Raw genomic sequence first — 27,982 nt, forward strand, 5'->3', positions numbered from 1 at the left:
CAAAATCTGATGAAGTGGATCTTTTTTAACTTGGTAAAGATAACCACTTTATCTTAGCAAAGCATAAAATTAAAAGTAGAATTCCAGTAATTATTTATATCTGTTAACAGCTTTTACAATAATTTAAGAGATCTTTTCCTAGTTCTAGTGTATTTGAGATGTCCCTGATAAATGTGCTGTGTTTAATAAAATAGCTATAACCACATAACTCATCACTCTGATCTCTACTACTTCTACATCCATATCCAGATTTCTTCTATAAAAGGCAAGAAGATTTCAACCTCCTGCACTTAATTTGAGCTAATTCACCAGGAAAAGTAGAAGAGAGAATGTTTTGTACTTTTAACATAATTTTGTCAATTTTACTCATGTAGATAGCTATAACACACTCATAAATACCATTTACAAATTATTATTCAGGAAATTTATCTTCCCTTTGACTTTTTAAATATAAATTTTATACAAAATTAATCTGTGGTGTTATCTTCACAGAAACAGAATACAAGGCAGACCAAGTGAAAATTAAAATGTTAATTGCTTGGCCAATGCATGCAGTATTCCCAATGCTCTGTACCATGATGCAAATACTTAATAATAAATACTCATTTTTAGTTGCATAATAAAGAGTACACACTCAAAAGTGAGTTACTTCATTTATGAGAATTTATGATTGGGCCATATTCCAAAGTTCTTCCCTCTTATACTGAGGGCCATTTCCACCTAGTAGACTGATTTGGAAAATCAAGTTAATTACAGAATGTGTACTGATGCAGTAGATATTGCAATTACGTAGTCATAAAAAATTTCCAGAAATGACCAACTACCTTACCAACAGGTAAGGTGTAACACCTAACTGTACAGATTTCCACCACAGGTAAAGGGAAAGATTAAGTAAACAATATTGCTTCCAGAATTTCAAACAGCTGCTCTGAATAGCTCCAGTTGAAGGTTAGGAAGTGATTTAGGAGAAGCAGAAAAATAAAGACAAAAATCTCATGTATATTTATATTAGATTAGAAATTATAAAACAAGTTATGTCTACAGAAGCTTTATAAAAGTGCAAAGCAGATTAAAAAAACATATGTGCTAGGATTCTAGGCCTTGATCATGTATTGACTATGACTTGTTAAGTAGGGAATGGGTATTGTTGACACGGCAAATACAAGTACAAGATTGGAGAAATCACACTTGTCCAATAAGGGTGATTCAGGTTTAGATGCACTCTAGTTCAGAGTGTAGCAAAAATATCTTTTGTATTTATTTGCAGGTACAATTAAGAAATGAGTCAAAAATATTACTTAATATTAGTATTAATGGATGTGTTTACAAAGATGAATAATCAGAATGATGAGCTTTCACCCTTAAAATTAAGCAAACACAAGTTATTTAAAGACAAGAAAGTCTATTCAACTCAACTCAATTCAGTCATTCAAAATCTGAATACTGCTGCAGTGTTTTGTGTTTTTAAGGATTCCAGGGTCATTGCCCATCACTACCTAAAAGTTGTTCAGTTTCTTCAGAAAAAGAACCTCTAGACTAGATGTCATCCTAATGTTACTGTTGCTGCTTTGAATTGTATTGCCTTGTCCTGTTTGTACAATATTCAATAACAATAGTTTGAATTAATCTTCTTCCTATCATCTGCTAATTTGTACAAGATTAACCCTCAGATGCCTCTCTTCCGCACAGTAAGTGCCAGGAGTCTCCAGTATTTTTATATAATTCAAAACATCCTTCATGGTCTGTCTACATTAATCTCAGGAGTAAAATGCTGGGTTTATTAATCAGTTTGCTAGCTTTGCTGATTCCTGTTGTATATTGATTGACGTATTGAATTCTGAATTAACTAAGAAATTTAGATTTCTTTCAACATCATTTATGATTGTATCTTATAGTAAACTTACTTGCATTAAATTTCTAGAAGTTGTTTAGGTACTCATATTTCTTACACTCATCCTGTAATCACGATACATCATTTTTCAAATTAATCTCTTTGTGTAATATAATCTGAAACTCTGAACCCTTTACAATGTATTTAGAATCCAAGTCACTGATAGAAATTAGAAACTCTAAGAGCCCCAACAGTGAGCCCTGGAGCATTTACATCCTGCCACCCACTGCAAACATCACCAGCTGCCCTTCCCCACTCCAGATGTTTCAACTCAATTTCTTTGAAAATTACCCAAATGACAGCAGAAATATTGCATTGATATTAAATAGATCTGCTCAAGAATACTGGTGTGATATTTATTAGTTTTCACACAGGCCATTGAATCTTTCATCAAAATGATCTGCTGCTACTGGCGTGGTTTAATTCCCATCCAATTCTTATATTCCTATATTTACTAATCAGATAGAAAATGTATCCCCAAATTTATAGCAGGTTTTTGCTGCAATTCTTGAATTATTCTATGTTTACTCCTTACCATGACTAACGCATTTTGAGTACATATTATGGTGTAAAATGAAAATCAAAGGTATTATCAATGAGTTAGATGACACAAAATTTGTTGCCTTCTGGCAACTTACTCTAGACACAAACTTATTAAAATTATAAAATAAATAAATCATACAAAACAATGAATAATGAGGTAATTTTCATGGGTTCATAGACCATTCGGAAATTTGATAGCAGAGGGGTTGAAAATGTTTCAAATGGCTGAGTGCTTTAAATTGTTGCTTTAAACATTTTCAAATATCTATGATAAATGTACAGTAACTTATTCAAAAAGAGTTTCAAATCTTCATACACCCAGGATTATAATAGATTCTCACCTTCACATTTACCAATAGAAAATAATATTCAAGAGGGGACATATTTTGATTAAAAACTGTTAAACCTTTATAACTTTACTTGGTTGGCAGCAAACAAAATATGGATTGAGATACATAATGTAATTCTTGCAGTGATATGCACTGCATTTATCAAAAATCACATCAGAATCTGACAGATTGTGATTATAGATCAAGGATTTAATAGAGATGCAAAATTCAAAAGCTCATGTATACGGAGTGTCTCACTTTTCAACATCTATCTGAGTCAGGCTTTGAGAAAATATTGCCTGCAAACCATTCCCCTTGGTTTTCTTATTTTCACAGCAGAATTTTAATCTTTTGATAGCCGTTTAATGCATATCCCTGAAGAACTAGTTTTAGTACTAAATCAGCCATGATGGCCTTCTCAAATCTGAGAGATCACATGCAAAGGTGTGATTTATACATTGTGATTCAATGTACTTCATCAATAAATCATTCCTGTGGGGAAATCACTCAATGGCTGATTTGTATTTCAACTGTCAAACAGATGTTCAAACATAAGAAATCTGGGGAAACTGACAGCCATTATGAAGCCATAAGTTGCAGGAAATCAAAACGAGATTGGGAAGCAAAAGATCCTCCCTGCCAATTTAAGTAGTAACCTGTTGCTAATAAATAATCTATGACTCCATTTGGTTTAAGAAGGTTTTGATTTCAAGTAGCTATAGCCAACATTATGATGCCAGAATGTTCTTTTCATGATCATGTAGTTCAATAAACCAATTAATCAAGTTCAATTAATGACCATCAAAAATTAAATCATAATTTCTTTAAAAAAGTGGAACTTCCTTTGTTCAAATCATTCCACTGCTTTTGCAATTGTACAGTATAAATGGCACAACGTTTTTAATCTTGCTTTCTGTGTGTAAGATTTTAAACTCTGAGTAACATTGTTCTTATGTTTATATTAGATACCATAATATCAATGTAGATTTCTATAGTTAAGATATAAAATTATTAGCACTTATTTTCCATTTTTATAATACAATTTTTGAATTTGTACTGTCAGAGATAAAAAGACTCCTGGGTTGCATTTACAAATCACAGAGAAAAGCACATGGATTACCATAGAATCCCATCGATACAACCTTACAAATGCTTCTTTTGTGGGAACAGGCATGTCTTGATTCCGTTGGAAACTATTTTTTCATCGTATCTATACCTCACCGTATTTGTTCATATAACAATAAGCAACTATGACTTTGGCTTCAAAGTTTGAAAAGCAGCCTGAAGGTTAGCTGAACTGGATGGGTAGATAATAATATGCTGAATGTAACAAGCACGTTGGACATGACCATCTACTTATTGATTCCCAAAGAAGTGCTTCTTAGTTGGAAATCAATAAATTGATGTCTTGCTTAAATCTCATTTTTTCATTAATATCGGTATTTTTCAGTGTCTCTTCAAAAAAGGTGTCAATGAGGATAGATAATGAGTTCTTTGGATGTTTCCAGGCCACTCCTCTTCTTACTGACTGTTTTAATTCTCAAGTATGAACCAGCAATTTAAGTCTGGCCAAGACTATTGGAGTACAATGCTGTAGATATAAATGAGTAGTGCTAAGTGGCTCATATGGTGTACAGGTTCAAGATATGTGACACCATATCCTAGAGAAATGCAGTGATATCAATGTAGAACTAGCAGAAGTGAAAAAAATACCACATTTTAAAAATCGAGAAGACGAGAAAATCTTCAGATGCTGAAAATCCAAGCAACATACATAAAATGCAGGAAGAACTCAGCAGCCCAAGCAGTATCTATGGAAAAGAGTAAACAATCAACTTTTCAGGCTGAGATCCTTCATTCATGAATTCCCTCAGCCTCCAACATCCCTTTGATTTCAGCCTGGGAGGCCAATTTGGGAGCATCCTTCAAGGGCATAAGTTCATGGAAAGCAAAATGCTAAGTTCCAAGTAAATTTATTGCCCAAGTACATACAGTATACGTCACCATATACAACTCTGGATTTGTTTCATGCGATCCAGAAGGGATACCTGTCTGAGTACTGAAGACCCGTGCTGATCCGTTGGCTGGAGTGTTGGCTTATATCTTTAATCTCATGCTTCTGCAACCTGATCCTGCACAGATCAGATGGCAGGGGTATCTGAAGACATTTTAACCTTTTCTTACTTTGATCTGAGTTTACCACCCGCTTTAAGAAGACCATTATCATCCCAGTATCTAGAAAACTAAGGCAACATGTCTAAATGATTAATGCCCCGTGACTCTGATATTCACTATTATTAAGTGTTTTGAGAGGCTGGTCATGGCAACTCTATCCACTGCAATTTATCTATTGTTGAAAAAAAGTAAACTCACTGGACCTACAACCATCTCTGGAGATTTGGACAGAAAAGACACCAACATCAGACTATTGTTTATTGACAGCAGCTCTGCCTTCAATACTATAATTCCAAACAAATTCTTCTCCAAACTCCTAGACTTGGGACTCAACATCTCCTTTTGCAACTGGATCCTTGACTTCCTGATCAACACACACTATCAGTAAAGGTAAATGGCAACACCTCCACCATATTAATCTCAACACTGGTGTCCCTCTTAGCTGCATCATCATCTCCCTACTCTGCTCCCTATACACTTGTGTCTGTGTGGCCAATTGTGTTCTAACTCTGTTTACAAGTTTGCAAATGACACCACCATAGTGGGCCAAATCTCAGAAAAGAATGAGTTAGAGTACAGGAAGGGGATAGCAAACCTAGTGATATGGTGTCATGACAAAAACCTTTCCCTCAATGTCAACAAGACAAAAGAGCTGGTCATTGATTTAGGTAAGTAGGTGGTGCACATGCTTGTGTTTCCATCAATGGTGCTGAGGTTGAGAAGGTTTAAAGTTTAAGTTCCTAGGATTGAGCATTTTTAACAGGCTGTGGTACAACCACATAGGCGCCACAGCCACGAAAGCTCACCTGTGTCTCTACCTCCTCAGGAGGCTAAAGAAATTTGGCAGGGCCCCTCTGCTTCATACCAATTTTTATCGATGCTACAGAAAGCATCCTATCCGGATGCATCATAGCTTGTTATGACAACTGCTCTGCCCGTGATTGCAAGAGACTGCAGAGAGTTGTGAGCACAGCTTAGCACATTGTGGAAATCAGCCTCCCCTCCATGGACTTTGTTCACACTTCTCACTGTCTCAGTAAAGCTGACAATGTTATCAATGAAACACCACCCACCGCAAACATCCTCTTTTCTCTCTCTCCCATCAGGCAAAAGATACAAAACCCTGAAGATAGGTGCCACCAAGTTCAAGGACATCTTCTATGCCACTGTTACAAGATTATTAAATGCTTCCCTAGTATGATGAGATAGACTGTTGACTGATTTGTGGACTTGTACCTTACAGTCTGCCTGCGTTGCACTTTCTCTACAACTGCAACACCTTATTCTGCACTCTGTTACTGCTCTTTCCCTATACCACCTCAATACACTTCTGTAATGAAATGATCTGATGGATGGCATGCAAAACAAAGTTACAAGTTTACTTGGCGGCATTGGAAAATTGCTATTGGACCTTAGCGTCTTTGTTTTGGCATAAACTCCTTTCTGTAGCTTAGAGCTCAAAGCATCCAGAGCACTCCAAACTGTGGTATCACGAGGATTTTATAAAGATTTATGCACATAAAATACCTGTACATGCTGATGTCTGGAGCTTGTGTTTAAAAAGATTTTAGAAAACTTGACATTGTTTACTTTGCACTAAATGCAGCCATTTGAATGAAAATATTCAGGTACATTACATTCATGCTATCTTAATTAAGATACTGCACGTTCCAAAAATTTTCAGCTTACAATTATAAATATGTGGCTCAGATAAATACACGACACATTGTAATGTTTCATTACCTCTTTGTAGCTGACATCATAGTGTAAAATTAATGCCATTATCTATTTTTAAATGGTTTAAACTGTCAAGTGTTTCATTTAAATTTGTTATTGAGTGGCAATATTATCAAATATTGTAGATTCATAAAAGTTATTTCGCTTGAATAAATAGGGATCTTTTTGAACACTGCAAATCATTACTGAGATACTTGCATGAGTATGAGATGCTGCAGCTCTGTTGCCTTACTCCTGTTGGCTGATGCCAAGCAATATTTTCATTTGGCTGCATCTTTCTCATGGGAGAAGCTGCTGTGCAAGGGAAGGTTCAACTTATTCATCTTTAAAGAAACATCTACAGGGAGATACTAAAAGAATTGTAAAAACAGCAAATCTGAAGATAATTTTATACAGGGTTTGGATCAGTGACATTCTGCATATTGTTCGAGATTAATGCACCTAATGCACCTGCCAATGTATTTGTAGTGTTGCACAATAACTGTCCATGGCCTTAGCCCAAGGTCAGCTCCTCAAGTACAGGATCTGGGTTATATCCAGGAACTATTTGGTGCCTATTTGTGTACTAATGCTGTCTCTGTTAGCAATACCTGGCAGCTTCAGCAGAGCCTCAAAATGGCTATGCAGACAGAACAGCCATTTTGTGAAAACTCTAGCTGAGAGTCTGCCTTGGTCATTTCAACCAAATCTATGCTTCTTCAGTTTTTTGGATCATTACTAAAAGATACTAAAACAAAATATGGATTGTGGCTACAAAGGAGAAAAATAATTATCAACCTAACAGGCAAACAGCTACCATACAGACAACTGAAGTTCAACACTCGGCCTGCCTTAGAGCTAGAGTAGGAATGTTATGCAAAGTAAAGTAATTATGTACTACCTATATACAGGTGAAAGAAATACAAACATATTCTGAGTGCATTCAATATTTGTGCAAGGCTTCATATTACTTAGATATATGTAAAAAAAAAGAATGAATATTGGTAGAAACCATAATGTAATAATTTTTCATGTTTAGTAATGCATTAGATTTTAGGTACAGGAACATTGATTGTCAAATAGTAGCAGCAAGTAAAATCTAAAGTCCTGTCACTGATGAATTTGTGTAGAATCCTGCAATTGCATAGCTATTAATAAACTGAAGCCACTTAAGAGCTTCATATCATTTTTGTATGATGCCCACAGACTCTGATATTCTACAGCAAACCTTCATGCATTTAAGCCTGCACAAAAACCTTTTCATTTTTATCTGCTCTAATCACAGAGGTGGGAGAAGACAGAGGAAGTGTAGTGGGAAATTCTACCCTCCCCCTTCCAGCTCCATTGGCCCATCGTCTCCCTCCTCATGCCTGCCTGCCCTTGACTCACCCTACTGACCATCTGTCCACTCCACTCTCAGTCCTGAAGCTGGGTCTCAACCCAAAATACAATGCTCAGATTCACTGCTTTCTGGCACAAGACTATCAACTAATTTCCATTCCCAAGTGTCTAGAAAGAGTAAAAGACCAAAAGAATCCTGGGAATATAGAGGTATATGTCAACCCAAGACATGGCCTGCACAGAAGCTGTTTGGCATATTTCAGCTTCTGCAGACTGTTGTGTCAACATTTTTAAATAGGAAGTTATGATAAGATCAATTATACCACAGTTTTCCGCTGTGTTTACAGTTGCAATCAACATAAAAATGAAAGAACATGGAGGCAACAGAGAAAGTATAAAACTGGTTTACATGAAATATATGAAAACTAAGGGGGGTAAACATCCAGAAAGGTAAATAAAGATGAGTACATTGGCCAAGGGATCACTAAACAAAATATCTTGAAAATTGTTCAGGGCTTGATAAAAATAATTCACTAATGTGGGAGCCAAAAGCTAACCGCCATAAAAATAAAATAGCATAGCCCAAGCTTGATAAGAGGACAGAAGATGAGGGAATAAAAGGTCATGTGGACAGAATTAGATGAAGTAGAGCTGGGTGCAGCTAATGTGGCATATTAGGACTAACAGGCACCAGCCAGCCCACATGGCTACTTTCTCTGCTGTAAATTGCACGAGAATCAACAAATGATTTGTTCCCAATTTAACACCTATTAATTAACAAAATGACGCAGCATCTGATCTGAGCAGTGACTTTCTCACAAAAAATAGTTACAGCTTTTGACATTTTTAAAGTGGAGAACAATTTCTAAGGCATTTAGAAAGTTATTGCATGTTTATCCCAAAAGTCAGCAGCCAGGCATCTGTTCAGCAAACAATTTAACTGCAAATACATTTTTTTCTAACAATGCATCAAACTTTTTTGGCTTTAGATACCTTTTCAATTAACTTGAATTGTGCAATAGCTTGCTAATATTTAAAATATATAAGAAATCAATTTTGAAAGAATAGCAAAATTATTTCATCAAACTGTAACTTAAAAATTGCCATCCATGTCAAGAATTAAAATATTGCAAACTATTCTGAAGAATGAAAATCAGGAACTCCTCTGCATACTTGGAGTGAAAAAAATCCAGTCTGTTCTAAAGATTACAGTACTGTACTTGATTGTGGCAGAACCTGTTTTAGCCATAGAGGACAGAAGATGAAGGAATAAAAGGTCATGTGGACAAAATTAGATTAAGTAGAGCTGGGTGCAGCTAATGTGGCATATTAGGACTAACAGGCACCAGCCAGCCCACATGGCTACTTTCTGTGCTGTAAATTGCATGAGAATCAACAAATGATTTGTTCCCAATTTAACACCTATTAATTAACAAAATGACGCAGCACCTGATCTTTGCCATAGTGTGGCAAAGTTCTGTAGTGTTTCACAAACATTACAAATTTTTGCAACCAAAAATATTCTGCATTGGGGCTATGAGAGGAGGATTACGGGAGAAGCAGAGTTGCAGACCCAATTAATTCCTGAAGTTAGGGACAGTACAGGATCGAGAGCAGGAAGGAAGGAGAATGGTGGTTTGTACAGAGGGTGGAGTGGGGTGGGGGGGGGTACTGGAGAGGGTGTAGTGTGGATGTAGTGTGGTTGAGGGTTCTACTGAGTGCTTGGCGAACTGAAGACTCAAAGTATGGTTTGGAGTGGCAGATGGGGGGGAGGTGGAAGTTCTTGAGGGGCAGGGCATTTTAAAGACCTGGATTAACTGTAGCAGTTGGGTATCTGGATCTGGCTGATTGGCATGTTGGTGGAGAGATTGTATCAATCAATGTTGTAATGCAATGGCTAAGATAAAAGTTATTTACTTTAGTAGGGTTGCAGCTTGACAATGAGCATCAAAGATCCAGTTGCTCTGGCTGTGCCTAACGTTGGTGGTTCCGGGTTTAATTTAGATCAATTCCCCTGTGAGGTTTCATAAGAAGCACTGCTTAGAAAATCTCAAATAAATCTCATCAGGCAAAGAACTGAGATCCACACCAGGAAGTGGCTGCTCCTATATCCAAATTGGCATGCAATGAAAGGGAATAATCTCTGCAATAAGTATAATTTCAGTTGGGTGACTGATTTCAAGGTTATATGGGATTTTAATCTCAGATGCCTTTCTATTATTTTCTGCTAGAACTGTGTAGTTTATAGCTGGATGAAGAACCTTTAATGCCATATATTTATTACATGTTGGTATTGCCAGTGTTCCAATTTACCAAATAGATCATTGAGAGATAGGGTGGTGCTAACAGGAAGCAATTGTTCTACGGTCTCTCAATGAGCTTACACATGCTCTGTAGAGAATTGGCAGTGATGTCATCCTCATTGGTCAGCTTGTCTCTTAAAACAAAACAGCCAGAAATGATATACAAGTAATATACCAGCTATAAGCTGTATGCCTCTGTCACTGGAATCATGCTTATTTCAGGGACAGAACACAAACATCCAACCAAAGAAAGCCTTATGCTCTTAACGTAATACACCTTAGTCTGGGAAAACAAATTAATGAGGTTGCTGACCTTAACTGAGAAAGCAAGTAAGTGTAGGTAGATGGTGCTTTATTTTTATTTTGTTTTGAATTTATGTGCTAACTTAATTCTAGAACTTTAATAAGTTTTCTGTAAACTTCTTTTGATTTTTTTAACATTATTTTCCTGTTATTTAAATCAATAACATTTAAAGTAACTCCAGAACTTTTGGCAGCAAAGAGCTAACAGCAAGACTTTAGGACTTGCTAGATGAAACCTAGTCACTGCTTACTGTGGGTACAGGAAGTTGTGGCAAACAGGCCTCAAGCTTGATTGATCCTGCAGAGCTGCTAAAAGTACGTACAACCATAGGAAGAGAGTGAGGATGAACTTAGGCTGTGGTCCGGATTGAGTACAATCCACACCCTCTGTGTCTCAACGTTGCAACTAATCCAAGTTTTATCCCTGATTCATGACCATTGGGCTGCCCATGTCTGCTCCAGATGCTTCAGAACACATCAGGAGTTGGCAGAAGAACTAGAGAAAAAATGGCCCAGATTTTACAGAGAAACGTTTGTACTTCCTCATCCAAATGCTGAATGCTGAACATGCTGGCAGCTGTTTAGGGTATTTTTTACGCTTCACTCTGTTGCGACTTTTCATGATGAAGACATGTGAAGCTGCAGCAATTCCCCAGCTCTCATCCTGCAAAAATCCATGGATAGGACAGGAATCAGCACTCCACTCATTTCAGGGAAAGAAGTGGCTGGAAATGAGAAAGGTTAAGCATCAATTCACTTTACAATTTTTAATTTGTTTTAGTTTACTCAGATGATTTGGTTTATATTTGTTTCTTTAATTTTAATATTTTGCTCAGTAATACTTTTAGGATGTTCTAATGTCAGAGCTCTGCATAGGAGACTTGGCATAGCTTTTTGAACATTATTGTTGATGGGCTGTGATGTAGTCTTTCTAATGCATGGCTGTTTATCAGGCAGCAATGCACAGGAAGATACTGAAATCTGCATTACTTCTGCATATTTAAGCCCATGTCAACAATATTACAGAATAGGATATTAGCATATTGCTGGATTCATAACAGAAAAGAAGCCAGTGTAGATATGCTATGAAATGGAGGAGTAGGAAAAACAATAGACTGAGCTAAATGGAGAAAAAAGGAATAGAAGGATGCCAGGAGGAAAGGATGTCAGTTTCTGCTGGGTCTTGTTTGCAATCTATTGATGATCTTCAGCACTGGTCAAACAATGCTCTGGAGGGGAGTTAAATTTGCAGGAAAAGTTGTTACCATTGTCCAAGGGAAATAAGAGGCAAAGGACTTTCTGTTTCAATAAATGGGTTAAACAAATAAAGGTTAACTTTTTTTTACTTTTGTTAAATAATAACAAAGACCTTTAATTTCTGGTGACTGTAGTGGTTTTCCCACATGAAAAATACATGATTTGGAAAACCAGTAAAGTACTGGTGTTCTTTGGAGGTAAGAGCAAGTTTCTCAACTTGGTCTTTTATTGATAGAAAAATCTGCAAATTTAGTGAACAATAAGTATTTCTTTCAAAGTTAAACATCTTTTGATGTTTTTGCTTCTATACAATGCTCCCCTAATTTTTTTTACAGGTATGCAGACGAACCATTGCTCTGAGCAGGAATTTTTTTTTTCTTACACAGCCTGAAAACTACACGGCATTTTAATAAAACATTATATATTTTTTAAATTACAGCTGCACGGCAGCAGACGCTATGTGCACTGGAGCACTTCAGTTACTGCGTAGCCACACACCTGCGCAGCTTAGAGGGAAGTGTTTCTATATATATTTATAGCTTTATTTTGTAATATCTACTCTTATCATTTGTTCTACCAGGAGAATAATAGTAAGTCCCATACATGACTTACTGTGTAGAGGTATGGGGAAATACATACAAAACAAATACAAATTGAATTTTTCAACTCAAAAAGAAAGTTATATGAATTGTAAATAAGACTAGTAATTATGAGCCAACCAATCCACTATTTAATCAACTAAACATTTTTAAATTCAGAGATTTCGTAAATTTTAAAATAATATAAAGTAAAAAGTGGACAGCTACCACAAAGTATCCAAAGGTTGTTTAAAATGAGAGAAAGTCAACATGATTTGAGAGGAACATGTATATTTCAAAAACAAAGGATAAGAGCAAATGTAAAAAATCATTGTATTTCAGTCAGAGGGGTGAATCTATGGAACAGTTGTAGTAAGAATTTAAAAACATGCACTACACTTAACAAGTTTTAAAAGAGGGGTAGGCGTAATAAGCTGTAGCTTCAGCCTACACCCTTTCGGTTTGTTTTAAAGAATATCTATGTTTTTTGTTGTGATTTTGTCCTATGAAATCATTGTTGTAAATGATGCTTTTTGTTACGTTTGAACTGACCAAAATAAATTAAGTTCATTCATTCATTCATTCAATATATTTGAATTCCAGCAGTTTTAACATACTGAGGATGGTCTTCAGCTCCAACAACAATGTTATACTAATAATTACTCATAAACCACCGTGAATGCTCTGGTTTCCAACACATATATGGCTCCAAACTAGCAGCAGCAAATTTCCCCCTTCAGAGGCCAACTACAAAATCACTGGTGGATTTCTCAAGGGGTCTAACTTGCATACAGGCCAAGGAGCTCACTAGCTGAGCATGTGCCAATTTAAGCCTAGCACAGGTATAGTGTCCTATTTAAATTAGTGAGAGAAATCAGCTCCAGTATGAAAGGTACAGGGAGCTTTGTTTATTGTTCAAATTAATTTCATGGCTTTTAACTGTTTTTAAGTGTTTGCATATTTTGTTATGTTAAATATTTAGTAAATACAATTTAAGTACAGTTTAAGCATTTTTTATTTCAAGAGTTAAAATGTCACCGCATGTTTATGATTGTTAAAACCATTCATAAACATTTAATTGCCCTGAATATGCTGGTCCTCTGACAGCCTCAGAGCCTGCTTGTGGCCTCATTTGTCGAAGCTGCTCTGTGAGTGCAGTAGGCAATCTGTTCAGATACAGTACTCATGTTGAGCAACACTGAAATGCAAGGATCTGACTCCAAGTAGGAGACAGTGCCCAAAACCACATTGCAAAGAACAGTATGGCTTGGGGTGGGACACCAGTGATCTGGGAACAGGAGAAAATCTGTTGCACCATGTGATTTTCTCACATGGCTGTGACCTCAAGATTGTAAGTTTGTCAAAGCTCATAGATCAGAATTTTCTTCTTCCTTTGGAAGAGCAGATGAAATAAAATTAGTTTCATGGCATCATAACACCGCCTGCATAATGCTTAAACACTTTCTGTAATCATCTTCCTTCATAGATGGCCAACACTTTTACACTTCTAGATTAACATCCGTAGTAAACTTATTACTGTTCTCTTTTTTTGTAACGGTTTACAAACAGCTGAATGGAAGAGATTCCTGGATAAAAATTACATTAACTATTACTTGTACCATGCTATTACTTTGTGTACTCTACAACAAACATCCTACTTACAGACAGATTAATTTTATGATGGAAATGTTCAAGAGATCTTTATTGAGTGATACAAAAAGGCTCTGGCAAGAACTACAAATGCATTTCTCATCTCGGATATGATATTGGGACCAGCACAATAACTTCTACTTTTCTTGAAAATTGGGAAATGGAGTGCAAAGAAAAGTTGAGGATATTCTTACCCAGTCATTCTAATATATCTCTGGTAAGAAATTCTGTTCTTTCTTTTGTTTTTATTTTGGTTTTTCTTTGGTTTTCTTGGTTCTAGGAATAAGGCAGCTACCTAGCTTCTCAATAAGGGAAGAAAGAAACGTAATTGGGGGATAATTGCAGTCATTTTTAAAGGAATCAATGTAAGGAAAATTGAAAGAAATGTTTCAGACACTTTTTTTTGCAAAACTAGCTACAAGGCTTTAATCCTAAACTTTTGAAAGTGTACAGTGCAGATCTATAGAATGACAGAGGCTGATGCCATTAGCAATCGGGCATCAAGATGGTGCTATGTCATGGAGAAACCTCAAATGTACATTTATCAAGATCATAACAGAAGAGATATTAGGCTTTTATGCCCACACATGGTATTCTTGAAGCCTGTCAACAGGTCTCAAATTAACATTGTTAACTAAGGGCAAAGCACTGCCACTGCACAATGTTTTCTTAATTTCCACTGATACAAGGGAACAAGTGAGCTTTCAAATTTTAAAATAGATTTTCTTGGTTAGCTGTTGATATGGTAACCTCACTGGTAGATAGATCCTATATCAGAATGCCAAGATGTTTTACATTGAACAAAACTTTAATTTTCACATAGTCTTAACCATATAACCATATAACAATCACAGCACGGAAACAGGCCATTCCGGCCCTCCTAGTCCGTGCCGAACTCTTAATCTCACTTAGTCCCACCTACCCGCACTCAGCCCATAACCCTCCACTCCTTTCCTATCCATATACCTATCCAATTTTACCTTAAATGACACAACTGAACTGGCCTCTACTACTTCTACAGGAAGCTCATTCCACACAGCTATCACTCTCTGAGTAAAGAAATACCCCCTCGTGTTTCCCTTAAACTTTTGCCCCCTAACTCTCAAATCATGTCCTCTCGTTTGAATCTCCCCTACTCTCAATGGAAACAGCCTATTCACGTCAACTCTATCTATCCCTCTCAACATTTTAAATACCTCGATCAAATCCCCCCTCAACCTTCTACGCTCCAATGAATAGAGACCTAACTTGTTCAACCTTTCTCTGTAACTTAAGTGCTGAAACCCAGGTAACATCCTAGTAAATCGTCTCTGCACTCTCTCTAATTTATTGATATCTTTCCTATAATTCGGTGACCAGAACTGTACACAATACAGTCTTCTATTACCAAGAACTACGGATGACATATTTAAAAGTATGTAAGTCTAAGCACCCTTGTACAGGACACCTAGTATAAATGCAAAGTGATTATAGATCTTAAGAGATATGTTTTCAATGTTCAATGGCCAAGCTAAAAGATGGAACATATAATCTCACCATATATAGTGCACCAAACACTAGTGAAATACTACAGTCTTTCTTACCTTTTTTTAAGTAATATCAATTTATACCACATTTGACACTCTTACGTAAACAAAGGACCCTGTAATTGAAAAAGTAGCTTACAACAGTAGTTTAATGCACTGGGCCTTCTGAAATCAGAAATATGATCAACATTGGAGTATTGTGAGCAGTTTTGGGCCTCTTTTCTAAGAAAAGATAAGAACGTCCAAAGGAGGTTCACAGGAATGATTCCAGGAATGATAGGTTAACATATCAGGAGCATCTGATGGCTCTGGGCCTGTACTCGCTGGAGTGTAGAAGAATGAGGGGAGACCTTATTGAAGCCTATCGAATATTGAAAGGCCTAGATAAAGTGGATATGGAAAGGTTGTTTCCTATAGTGGGAGAGTCTAGTGTGGTGAACTACATATACCTGTCTGGACACGCCCCCTGATGACTGCTCCTGTGGCTCCTCCCACAGACCCCTGTATAAAGGTGATGGAGGTCTGAGCCCGGCAGTAATCACATTAAGCCTGGCTGTTACTTTTAGAAGTCAATTAACTGAAGTGCATTAAAGAAGTGCATTATCTTGAGAACATGTTACACACTTTAAGTACTTTTGTAATACTATCTGTCTCTGTTGTTTTCCTATTGATATATTTACACATGGAGAATGAGACTTAAGTAAACAGCAACTGGTTTGAGAGGCCACCTGTTTTTATCAGATACATTTACAATCCAAGTACTTTTCTCAGTGCAAATAAAAGGGCTGCAGCCTCAATTCACAGGTCACATACTAATGCTAACTTATATTTAAGTATATTTATGTATATTTACGTATATTTAAGTATCACCACTCTTACTGTTGTAATGTGTCTCAATTTTTCTTAACAGTGATCATACTGTCCTTCATGAACAAGACTGACATCTCTGGCACAATAATTGAGAAGATCCCAAATTAATTCCATGTAAAATAAATAGATGAGTTGAGATTGAGATGGTGACTCTACATCTGCCAATTAAGTGTCCAAAAAAAGGAAACATCTTAATGAGAATAACTTATTTATCTTCAAGGTAGTCTTCATAAATAACTAGTCTTATACGAACTACCTCAACAATCAATCTTTGGTGAATTGTAGCACAATTTCCATCAGTAAATATATCTCTAGATTCAATTACTTGACCAGCTAGAGAAGCTAATCTGGATATTTAAGTATTTATACATCCACAATACAAGAAATCCCATCAACTGCACTGTACATTTCCCATATTTCCAATAATTGTAAGAAAAATACGCACAATATTCTGAATCTAAGGAGAAGGTTCAAAACAAATCTGAGGAATTTTGTATAAATTATCGATACATTGTGAAATGTCTACCCACCCACACTGACCTCATTCTTGTTCACAGATACTTGGAAGATTGGGTCAATCTGAAGGCAAATCAGTGGCCTGAACCTGCCAATAAAAGGGGTTGTCAGGTAACTGCTGAAAGCTTTATTTAGGAACTTCATCTGAAAATCTTGACAAACTAATCTTATGCAGATCAATCATAAAAATCAACATGTTTAGAAAAATCATGAAATTGAAAAGTTTTTATGTCATCAAAAACCCAGGTTTAATTTAATGGGAAATAATATAAGGTGACAATGATTAGTCACTAAGGTTTTAATAGGAATATCTTAACTACAACTGACCAGAGGAATGGCCTACTAAAGATATCAAAGAAAATTACTAACTTAGTTATTACAGGAGAGTGCATATCAATTAGATTGCATAGAATTTCCATTCAGTAGGATCAGAGTAAGAAACATAGATACATAGAAAACCTACAGCACAATACAGGCCCTTTCGCCCACAAAGTTGTGCCGAACATGTCCCTGTGGTGAACTACATATACCTGTCTGGACTGCTCCTGTGGCTCCTCCCACAGACCCCTGCTGACTGCTCCTGTGGCTCCTCCCACAGACCCCTGTATAAAGGCAACTGAGGCCTGTTGCCCAGCCTCATTCCCCAGGATGTAGTGTTGTTCATTCTTCCAGTCAATAAAAGCCGATACCTCGCTTCTTACGTCTCAGAGTGAGTTATTGATGGTGCATCAGTCCCTACCTTAGAAATTACTAGGCTTACAATGTCTATAATTTTTCTGTTCAATTTCCTGGAATTTACCTTCGCCCCCTTCTTGGTAGGAACTGGTAAGATGCATGCTCTTCGTCATGCAATCTAACCTGGGAGTCTGTTGGACTAAATTCCAGTCAACTGGTATAATTAACAATCGATTGGCAACAAAACTTAAATAGGTAGGCTGACTTCATTTAATCACCAGACTATTTATCCAGACCACCAGAGTAGTGGGATCAAAATAAAATGATCATATATCTCTAAAGTTTAAAAAAGTCAACCCACACCATGCTTTTTATGACCCACAATGGTCTCTAATTTATGTTTGAGTCAAAATTTAGAAACCTTGACATGTAGTCAACCTCCTCTTTAAATGCTTCAAATGAATCAGCCTCCATAATCCTCTGGCTACAGAATTCCAGAAATCCTCCATCTTTCTATACAATTCTACACACCTTACTTTTAAAGGAATGCCCTCTTATCTTGTAATTATGACTCCTTCTTTGAGATGCTGCTGTGGTGAAAACATCTCAATTGTGTCCTACCAGGTTAGCATCTTGTATCTTTCAATAAGATCTTCGCTGCTTTTAAAAACACAATCTCAGCTATCAACTCCCAATAATTAATTATTTCAATAAGGTCATATTTCTTTTCTACTAATGTAAGGAACAAGGCCTATTCCATCTGATCTCTCCTTGTAGGACATTCCTCTCCTCTCTACAATCAGCCTTGTAAACTTTGTTTGCATTTCTACTAATGCAAGTATATTCTTAGGTAGACAGTAACTACACCAACTACAGGGGCTTTTTTAAACTTTTATAATTTAGAACCTGTGATTTGGATACAGGGATATGCAAAACAGTACATCCCACTCTCTTTCAAAAAATATATTTGCTTTTATCTTTTTCTCAAAGTGGATAACTTCATATTTACCTACACTATATTCCATCCTGTCACTTTCTTGCCAATAGTCTATGCTGAGCTGGGTGATGCTGGGGATGACATTGCTAAAAACTGGTCACCATTTGCAAGCCTGCTCTGCTTATAGCATGGGAAGTCACAATGTACTGTGGGGTCTGAATATGGTAGTGTGGTGAACTACATATACCTGTCTGGACACGCCCCCCATGCTGACTGCTCCTGTGGCTCCTCCCACTGACCGTGGCTCCTCCCACAGACCCTGGTATAAAGGCGATTGGGGACACCGCCCCGGTCTCAGTCTCCAGGATGCAGTGTGGTGGTCAATTGCTGCTTGTTCTTTCTTCCAGCCAATAAAAGCCTATATCTCGCCTCACGTCTCCAAGAGTTATTGATGGTGCATCAGGTAGCAATTCAGATTGAGCATAATCTAACACAGTTATATTTGAGGCTAACAATTGGTCCCTTGCATTTTCCTATTAACTGGAACTTATAATCAGAAAAATACTTCTTATTTCTACTCAATATGCTACATCCACTACTTTTCCCTTACCCACCATGCTACTTATAATTACCAAACGAAAATCATCAAACAGGATTCCCTTTTCATAAACCTGTAACATTTTTTCCCAAAGCCAACAGTTGTATTTCAAATTACAGTTAATTTCAAGTTTTTGGATCTACCAGTCTGATAATGTGTAATTAATAAGGAACCAATCTTTTAATGTTTTAGCTTTTTTGTTGTTTTATTAAAGAAACCCAAAAACATGGGGAGGGAAGGGGGTCACAAAAACACTATAGCTGAGCCATCTAACGAGCATTGACCCAAACCTGAGAGGTTTGGTTTTTAATCTGCCAAACCAGTCTTTCAAATAGTTGTTTACATAGAACCAAGCAAGAAATCTATAGAGGGTGCAAGCCCTCATGAACAGACCAAGCTGATTGTAAGGTTTTCATTAGAAGCTAAAACTAATTTCAAAGCTTGTTCCTCAAGTAACACTTACGTTTAGGTATGTGGATTAACAAATACAAGATCAGTAATATAAATTTTCACATGCACTCTCCATATAAATCAGATTTTGGATTAGAACTGTTCTAATTAGCTTCTAGCTGACAGAAAGCACCTCACCACCATTCTCAAGGTCAGTCCAGATGGACAATAAATGCAGGCCTTTTCATGAATGAATAATAAAAAGCCTGGACAATAGGGAATCAATCTTGTAAATAGACATAGATTATCATACTGTTATGAAGGCATTCTACATTATCAATGGGATGCCGATATCACAGTAAACTCCTAAAAAAATTATTGTAGTGTACATGTATCACACTTAAAGAGAAGTAATTAGTTATCTTTAAGAAATAATAATAATACTAGTAATAATGCAATATTTACTATTAATTATAATTCATTTAAAGCAAAAGAAGTAAATTAAGAAAAAATGCAACAAAGATAAATGACTCCCTGGAGTTTATTACATTGAAGCTAAGAGTAGAGAAACTGCTGAACAGTAAACTACTGGGTAAATTACATTGTTGTAGAGTTTTAAGCATGAGTCAGCACAAGCATCGACCAGTCTCTTTCAGCTAGCACATCATTCTCAAAAGAGTTTTTTAGTGAGATTGTCATAAAATCTGTCAAACCAATAAACATTTCTTTGGGGAAAATTGTAACAGGTGAGCTGGAAGTAATAGTATCAATGATCTGCTCCTCATTAGTCCACATTCTCATCCCATTTGAAGCTCTCAAACCTTCCATTACAATAGGAAATGAGAACATCAATGTTAACTAGAAATGTTTAATAAAGGTGCTTGGAATTATCCTGATGGCCTTTCAGAGATTAGGTAAATTCTAACAATCTACAACCAAAACGGAAACAATGCAATATTTCAATTGTAGCTTAAACTATCATTATACAAATTTTCCTAAGTTCCAGTGTGGAAAATAAATAATTTCAAGCAGAATTAGTTGTTTCTGTCTACAGCTAGTCCTTTTCTATGACTTACAGAAAGATTACAACATTGAAAGAGCATCAGATTCATTCCAGCTCACTGTGAGCAACCAATCATGCATTGTATTTCACAAAATAGAAAGCCTGCAGAAATCCAAGCAACATACACAAAATGCATATTCAGCAGTCCAGGCAGCATCTATGGAAGAGTGTATTTGGTATTCTATGCTTTCTATTTGGTGTTCTATGGCTGATACATTAATGATAGCAAGATCACAACCACTGATCCTTGTAAAGTTAATTTCATTATGCACCATCCATATAGATTCCATTACGAGTCACCATCCTTCCTTATAGAATCAGAGAATCACTCAGCACAGAAGTTAAACTATTTGCCTATCATATCTTTGGCAACAATCAATTACCCATCTAAAGTGGCCACTTTATTAGGTACCCAGTGGAACCCAGTGAGGTCTTCTGCTGCTGTGGTCCATCTACTTCAAGGTTCAATGTGTTGTACATTCTGCACACCACCGTGTGAACACATAGTTATTCCGAGTTACTGCCACCTTTCTGTCAGCTTGAACCGGTCTGGTCATTCTCCTCTGACCTCTCTCATTAGCAAGGCATTTTGCCCACAGAAAACATCCACTCACTGGATGTTTTATGTTTCTCACACCTTTCTCTATTAATTCTCGAGACTGTTGTGCATGAAAATCCCAGGAGATCAGCAGTTTATGAGGTACCAAAACCATTTCACCTAGCACCACCAATTATTCCATAGTCAAAGACACTTAGATCACATTTCTTCCCCATTCTGATATTTCATCTGAACAACTGAACCTCTTGACCATGTCTGCTTGTTTTTATGAATTGAGTTGCTGCCTCATGATTGGCTGATTAGATATTTGCATTAATGAGCAGGTGTACATGTGTACCTAATAAAGTGACCACTGAGTGTATACTAAACTATTTATGGACACTTAACCTTATATACTTGGTGATTCAAGTGCACATATGAATGCTTCTTGAAAGTTGTGAGAGAACCTGCCTCTACTACCTTCTCAGACAGTACATTCCAGAGTGTAATCACCTTCTGGGTGAAAATATCTTCCTCAGGTCCCCTCTACTTTGCAACTTAAACCAACGCTCTCGTCTTAGCCATCTCTGCCATGGGAGAAGATTTTTGTATTGTATTATCCATAGATGAAGTATTCCATCCCTGGAAACATTCTGGTGAATCTGCTCTGCATTTTCTGCAGTACAATCGTGCCCCTCTTACGGTGGGGCTACCAGAACTGATACAATGTTTTGACCATAATGAGATACAAACAAAAGGTACAAACAGAAAGTAAGTACGTTTGATAAAATTATCTGTATTTACATTACAAATGATTCAGCCTGTGATTTCAAGATTCTGTTGACTATAATCCAGTTTGAATGCTTTATACTATATATCTGGTCCCTGATTTAATTAATGAACTGTGATCAATTAAACATATTCATAAACAAATCCTGAAGAACTGTCTTGGACTAAAGCTTCAACTGTTTATTCATGTCCATAGGTGCCACCTGACCTGCTGAGTTCCTCCAGCATTTTGTGTGTGTTGCTTTGGATTTCCAGCATCTGAGGACTTTCTTGTGTTTAAAACATATTGTTCTCTATATTATGTATAAGGATTTTCTGATAGTTCTTCTTCTTCTTAATCCTATCACTCTATTGGACCACAGGCCGCTGACAGCAGCTGACCAGAGTCTGTCCTGGACTGAAAGAATGCTGATAAGCTCTAAGGCTTCTGCCTTCACCACACAATGTCCTAAACCTTCTAAGCAAAGATCCTTCCTCTCCCAGGGATGAAGTCTTAGGAGTTTCTGTAGCTCTAGATTTTACAGGATAGGGTTGCTAGCCTGTAATGCCCAACCCTTCTCCTTTCACAGTAGGGCTCAGGACTGTCCATAGCAAAGTTTTACTGATCATTTCTTACATATTATCTCCCCGTACTGTTGTGAAACCTCTAGGCACATTCTATGTACGGTATTTCTGTGAACAAGACATTTTGGTAAAGGAACTGCCAAAAGAGCAAAACTGAATAACAGAAGCTACATTTCAAATGTTGCTAGGAGTATTCACTAAATAGATAATAACATGAAATGAACATGTTTGAAAATCTACTTGTGTCATTTGTTGATTAATACATGAATTACATGACTATGAAATAAAGTTTAAATTAATATTTTTAGAGGTGTTTTATGGTAATGAAAGTTGTTCAAAACTGTTTGCTGTCTTCCATGCTGTTTTAAATACAACTTTTTTCTCCTATTCTAACCCCATTGTTCTGAGGGAATTGATTCTTTTTGGGGTACAATCTAAGCATCTAAAATGCTTAATCTACATGTGCAAAATTGACTGATAATTATATTGATTCTGCAATTTTCATCTAAAGTGTCAGCAGAATTCCCACAGTTTTATTCCTCACTTCAGCCTGGAAAACTGAGACAATTTACTGCAACAGAAAACTTGATTTGTTCAGTGCCACATTAACAGTATACTTATTAACAGGAGAGGGACTAAAAAGTCTCTTCAACCTTACACAAGATCAAGACTTTTTAAATCTCATTGATACAAGGTAAATAAATAAATAAAAGGTTTGAATTTTTGTCAGGCCTTTCACAACTTATGGATTTCTCCAAGTGATTAAGAGGTAATGAAGAACTTCAGGTGTAATTGCATTCAGCAAGGACTGCAACCATAAGATAAATCTCACTGAAGTTGGTTAAGGAATCGACGGTCAAGAATCTGGTCAAGACTTTCAAAAATTGTGGGGACCTTTTCTGAATTATTTTCAAAACCTTTGATTTACTGTTAAAGTACAGATGATGACTAATAATTTTTTCCCTTTTCTTCTTTACTAATCAGCTTTGGTCTTAATAGTGGGATAGATTTTTAAATATAATAAGATTACTATATTTCAATGTTATGAATTAATCAATCTGTATGAATATAGGGTAAGGAGTCTTTACATGCAATTTAGTATAATGTATTGATATATTTTTTCTTGACTCTGTATTCTTATATGTAAATTAATAAAAATATTGGAATAAAATATTGGAAAAGAAAGGAATAAACTTTGATGAAAAGAGATGAATTTCCCTGCCTTTCTTGAAGCAGTGTTATGCAGTCTTGTAATACAGCTGAGAAAATAGGGTGATAAATAGTTCAAGCAAAACAAACATAATAGACAACTCAGCACTTTCTTGGCCCAAGTTAAATTATGCGCAAAGGCCGAGAGAAGCTCACAAAGTAAGAATCACTTTGAGAAGAATGGATGCTGCCAAAAATTTAAAGTCGACATCTCAGTTAATTGAGACATTAATGATTGCAAATGTAATTAATATTCACAGGCACCCTACTCAACAAGCTCAAAACACAAAATATCACCTTGACATATTCCAACTGCCAAATTGTATCATTAAAAAAATACACTGCGGATTCCAGTTAATTGGGACATATCAGGAACAATACATTTTGGCTCAATTAAGCAGCTGCCTCAATTAGCTGAAGTTCCATGGAAATAGTTACTAACATAAAAAAGACAAATTGAGTAACAAATTATGTATTTAAATTAAACACAGAACAAATTAGAACACAGTCAATGGCAAAACAGAACTATAAAACTCTATTAGTTAATAATAGTTATTGACAGAGGAATTCATAAAGTGTATGATGTTGTATTCTTTTGATTGACTGTAAATTAACAAACGATGCAGATGTCTAGTGCAGATAATGGACTGCTGTTGTACAATGCTCTCAATGATTGCATGTTCTAAATTTTCATTTTCATGCAAACATTCATGATGATTGTCAGTACCTTCAAATTCTTCATAGTTCCTAACTTGTTGAAGAAGTGAAATTATTACATTTTCACTCCCAGCCATTTCTTTCATCTCCAAGTCTCAATGCTTGAATCAACAATGAGCAAAGCAGTTCTGAATTGTCTTACTGCTTATTTCTCACCAACTATTAGTGACACAAACACACACAACTGACACTACTTGAAAACTGTTCACTCTAAGCACGGCGTAGTGACTAATGGCCACATAACGCACGCGGCTGATGCTCGTTAGAAATTGTTCAGCAAGTCTTCTGTTCATCTAAGTGACAAAGTGTTCTGAATAAACATAGGGAATCCTGGCTATTCTCTCAATTAGTTTTTGTACTTAAAGACTTGTCCCAAGTAAGTGACTACCCTGATTAATCAATGGCCTAATTAACTGGAATCTACTGTATATTTATCACTCTTTTATAGACCTTCTAGTAAAGTCATAATGCAACAATCTTAATATAGGTCAGAGGAATCTCTGCTCAAATATAGCAGTTTGTAAATGGAAGATCTAAAAAAAAATACAACAATAGTCATAATCTGATTTTCATACAAAGCTGAAAGTAGAAATACATTTGCCTTAAATGTATCTTTTGTGGTCTCACATTGTCCAAAGATAGCATTCCTTTTCCAGCTTCTAAGTTATATAATAGGTTTTGTTTTCAAGTGCAAAACTGACCTGCTCTGACATTTCCATGTACAGTGGATTGTTGTTACTACTTTATAGGACCTCTGTGCATCAAGCCATCAAACATTAAACTATATTGGAAGCTAGCAGGTGACGAAATGCAGATCAATTCATGCTTGTGTCGCAAAAACATTGCTATGCTTTCTGGGCAGATCATCTAGGTTAAAAATTTGTGCACACTGGTTACCTTTGCTAATGTCAAACTGACTGACCAATCACTAGGCATTTCATTTCATTAATAATTCACTCAAATTGCTGCACTTCCAGTGTTGGAAGGGCAGAAAATTATTGCGTTCACATAATCCATACTTATTTTTGTTTTATTAAAAAAAATTAAAAATAGAGAAATTTACTTGATAACTTCAAATAGATTGAACTCAAATTTTCATTTTCTTGGCATAAATGGTAAAACTTTAGATTCCATTTAAATTCATTAGAGTTCCATGTTAAATAGAAGTGCAGACCTCTAAAGATTTTATTAAGATCCTATTAAAGTGCATTATGTCTAAATGACATTTGACATTACCTCTGGGTATCATTGTTCTTCAGCGGGTCGCCTGACTTTCAACAATGCTTTAGCCTTTGAGGCCTTGAATTCACCGAATATTATTTTCCTTGGTCCTTTAAAGAAAGAAAAAATACGCTTTAAAATCTCAATGATATATATTTCCCTACAGGAGGCATCATACAATGAATATAGCAGTTTGTTTATTTGATGAAAGCCACATTTTGCAAGTGTCTTGCCAACCACAAATTAAAGCAGCATTCGTGTACTCTAGATCCATTGCTAACCCTGTATTCTGTTGCTTTGGCTTTGTCAGTCAAAATTTTATGAGACTTGGTGAATTCCATCTTCCAGTGCATGACTGTTTCTATGACTCTACAGGCCTGATCATATTTAAAGCCTCCTGAATTCTTTTAGCTCCTTCCCAAATTTGTAATATTAAGAAGCACAAATAGTGACCATATTTTTTATGTGCAGTACTTTTCATTTGTTTGGATTGAATTTCAACCATTATTCATCTGCCCACTTGTTCATTAAATTCAATCTGCATTTTCTGAATTGCCTTCTGCAATTTCATTGTCCTTAATTTTGTATCATTTGCAATACTGACCACTTATTATTTTTGAATCTAGGTTAATTATGCATATTGAGAACTGTAATCCTTTATCAATTTTGATGTGTAATAGTCATTCCCATCATCCCAGCTAGTGTTGTATCTATTTCCAGGGTCCAAGATGATTTTTAGTATTTCAGATTCAGCATCCAGGATGCCTCAGAAAGGTGGTATCCATCAGTAAGGACCACAGTGCCTTCAGAGCCTTATGGAGCTTTCAGATTTACTGTATGTTGATACCCTGATAAGTATCCTTCCCTGGAATGTAAGTATGTTTCTAGGACTTCTCACACAATATTAAGTAATGGGGCAATTTCTTCAATTTTTTAGGAAATATTAAAAATGGTCATTCGTCTGGTCACTCTCATTACACATCCCATCCAAATTTCCTCTCTATCAATATACATGCAAAGTAGAATTAGTTAGAGTGAATAACAGATAACCAATTTATTACAATGAGATCTGAGTCCCTGCTAAAATTGATCATTTTGCACAGTGATTTTACTTTGAATATCTCCCAGGGTGGTACATTGTTCACAATTTTCATTGCTAAACTCTTGGAAGAATTATGCATTCAATATCTTCCTATTTTGTGCTCATTCTCAATTTCAAGCCTTTTTAATTTTAACTGTTGTCCATTTTCACTTGCCCAGTCAAATCGTAACTTCCCAGGCTGCCTAAGACATGTTTTTTTCACAAATTATGCTTCACCATTTGCTGCTGGTGTTATATGTCAGTTCACATGTAAGTATCTACATGAAACAATCACAAGATGCAATAAAGGAGAACTGTGATACAGCTGTAGTGTTGCAGAAAGTAATGATGCACCATTTCTAATGCAAGATCTATTTCTGTATAAGTAACTTTTTTATGATTAAATTTAAATAAAGATATGTATTTGCTCTCTCCTACCCATTAAGGAAATTCTGCAAACGTATCAAACACAAATTCCACTTACACAGAGTTTATATTAAAAAACATTCCGGCCAATTGAAAGAACACAAAAGAAGGTCCATTTGAATGGAACATTACATCTTGTTAGAGAGCAGAAGGAACTTTGGAATATGCTGACCACGTTCGTTGAATATGTGAATCCATTTTCTTGCATTAATCCTGGTTACAGATATCTTGTTGCAGAATTGCTCTGCTATCATCCAGCTAACTAGATAAACTATTCAGAATAGGGAACAACACTGCTCAAAGTTTCTGTATTTCCTCTGCTCACTCCCACCAAATGTACAACATAACATTTCCAATCTATTCAACAATGCTCCATTAACATAATATTCATTGTTTCCATTAAGATTATCAGGGCTTTTATATAAGTGGTAAGGTTCTTTTATTCTTGTAATATCAACATTATGCCAATTATAACTAATGGATACTAAAAACAGCAAAGATGTTATCCAGTGGTCATGCTAATCATAGCAAATTATAAAGGAAAATATTTCAATAACTCTTCTTGATTCTCACTGCCTATTCTCTGGAAAATAGATATAATTACACTTCCCATCTTAGTTAACCAAATTGAATCCATTTCTAACATTGGGAGTACAAGAGTACAATGAACGGTGTGAGCTTCCTTGGCAAATTCTTACAAGAATCAATAGTCTATGAACAGCTTTGAACTAGCTCCATCCTGCCATATGATTATAGTAAATTTAGCTCTGACTCAC

General features: G+C 36.0%; 1 protein-coding gene across 2 annotated transcripts in view; it reads right to left on the reverse strand.

The window, feature by feature from the left end:
• Positions 1-27,982, reverse strand: part of pparab (peroxisome proliferator-activated receptor alpha b) — a 142,254-nt gene that overhangs the window by 101,883 nt on the left and 12,389 nt on the right. For both annotated transcript variants that reach the window (XM_073059219.1, XM_073059218.1), the window contains exon 3: positions 25,715-25,809. The gene's annotated coding sequence lies outside the window, so the exon portion shown is untranslated. The remainder of the gene's footprint in view (positions 1-25,714; positions 25,810-27,982) is intronic.

This window comes from Hemitrygon akajei, chromosome 10, assembly GCF_048418815.1.
Source record: "Hemitrygon akajei chromosome 10, sHemAka1.3, whole genome shotgun sequence".
NCBI lineage: Eukaryota > Metazoa > Chordata > Chondrichthyes > Myliobatiformes > Dasyatidae > Hemitrygon > Hemitrygon akajei.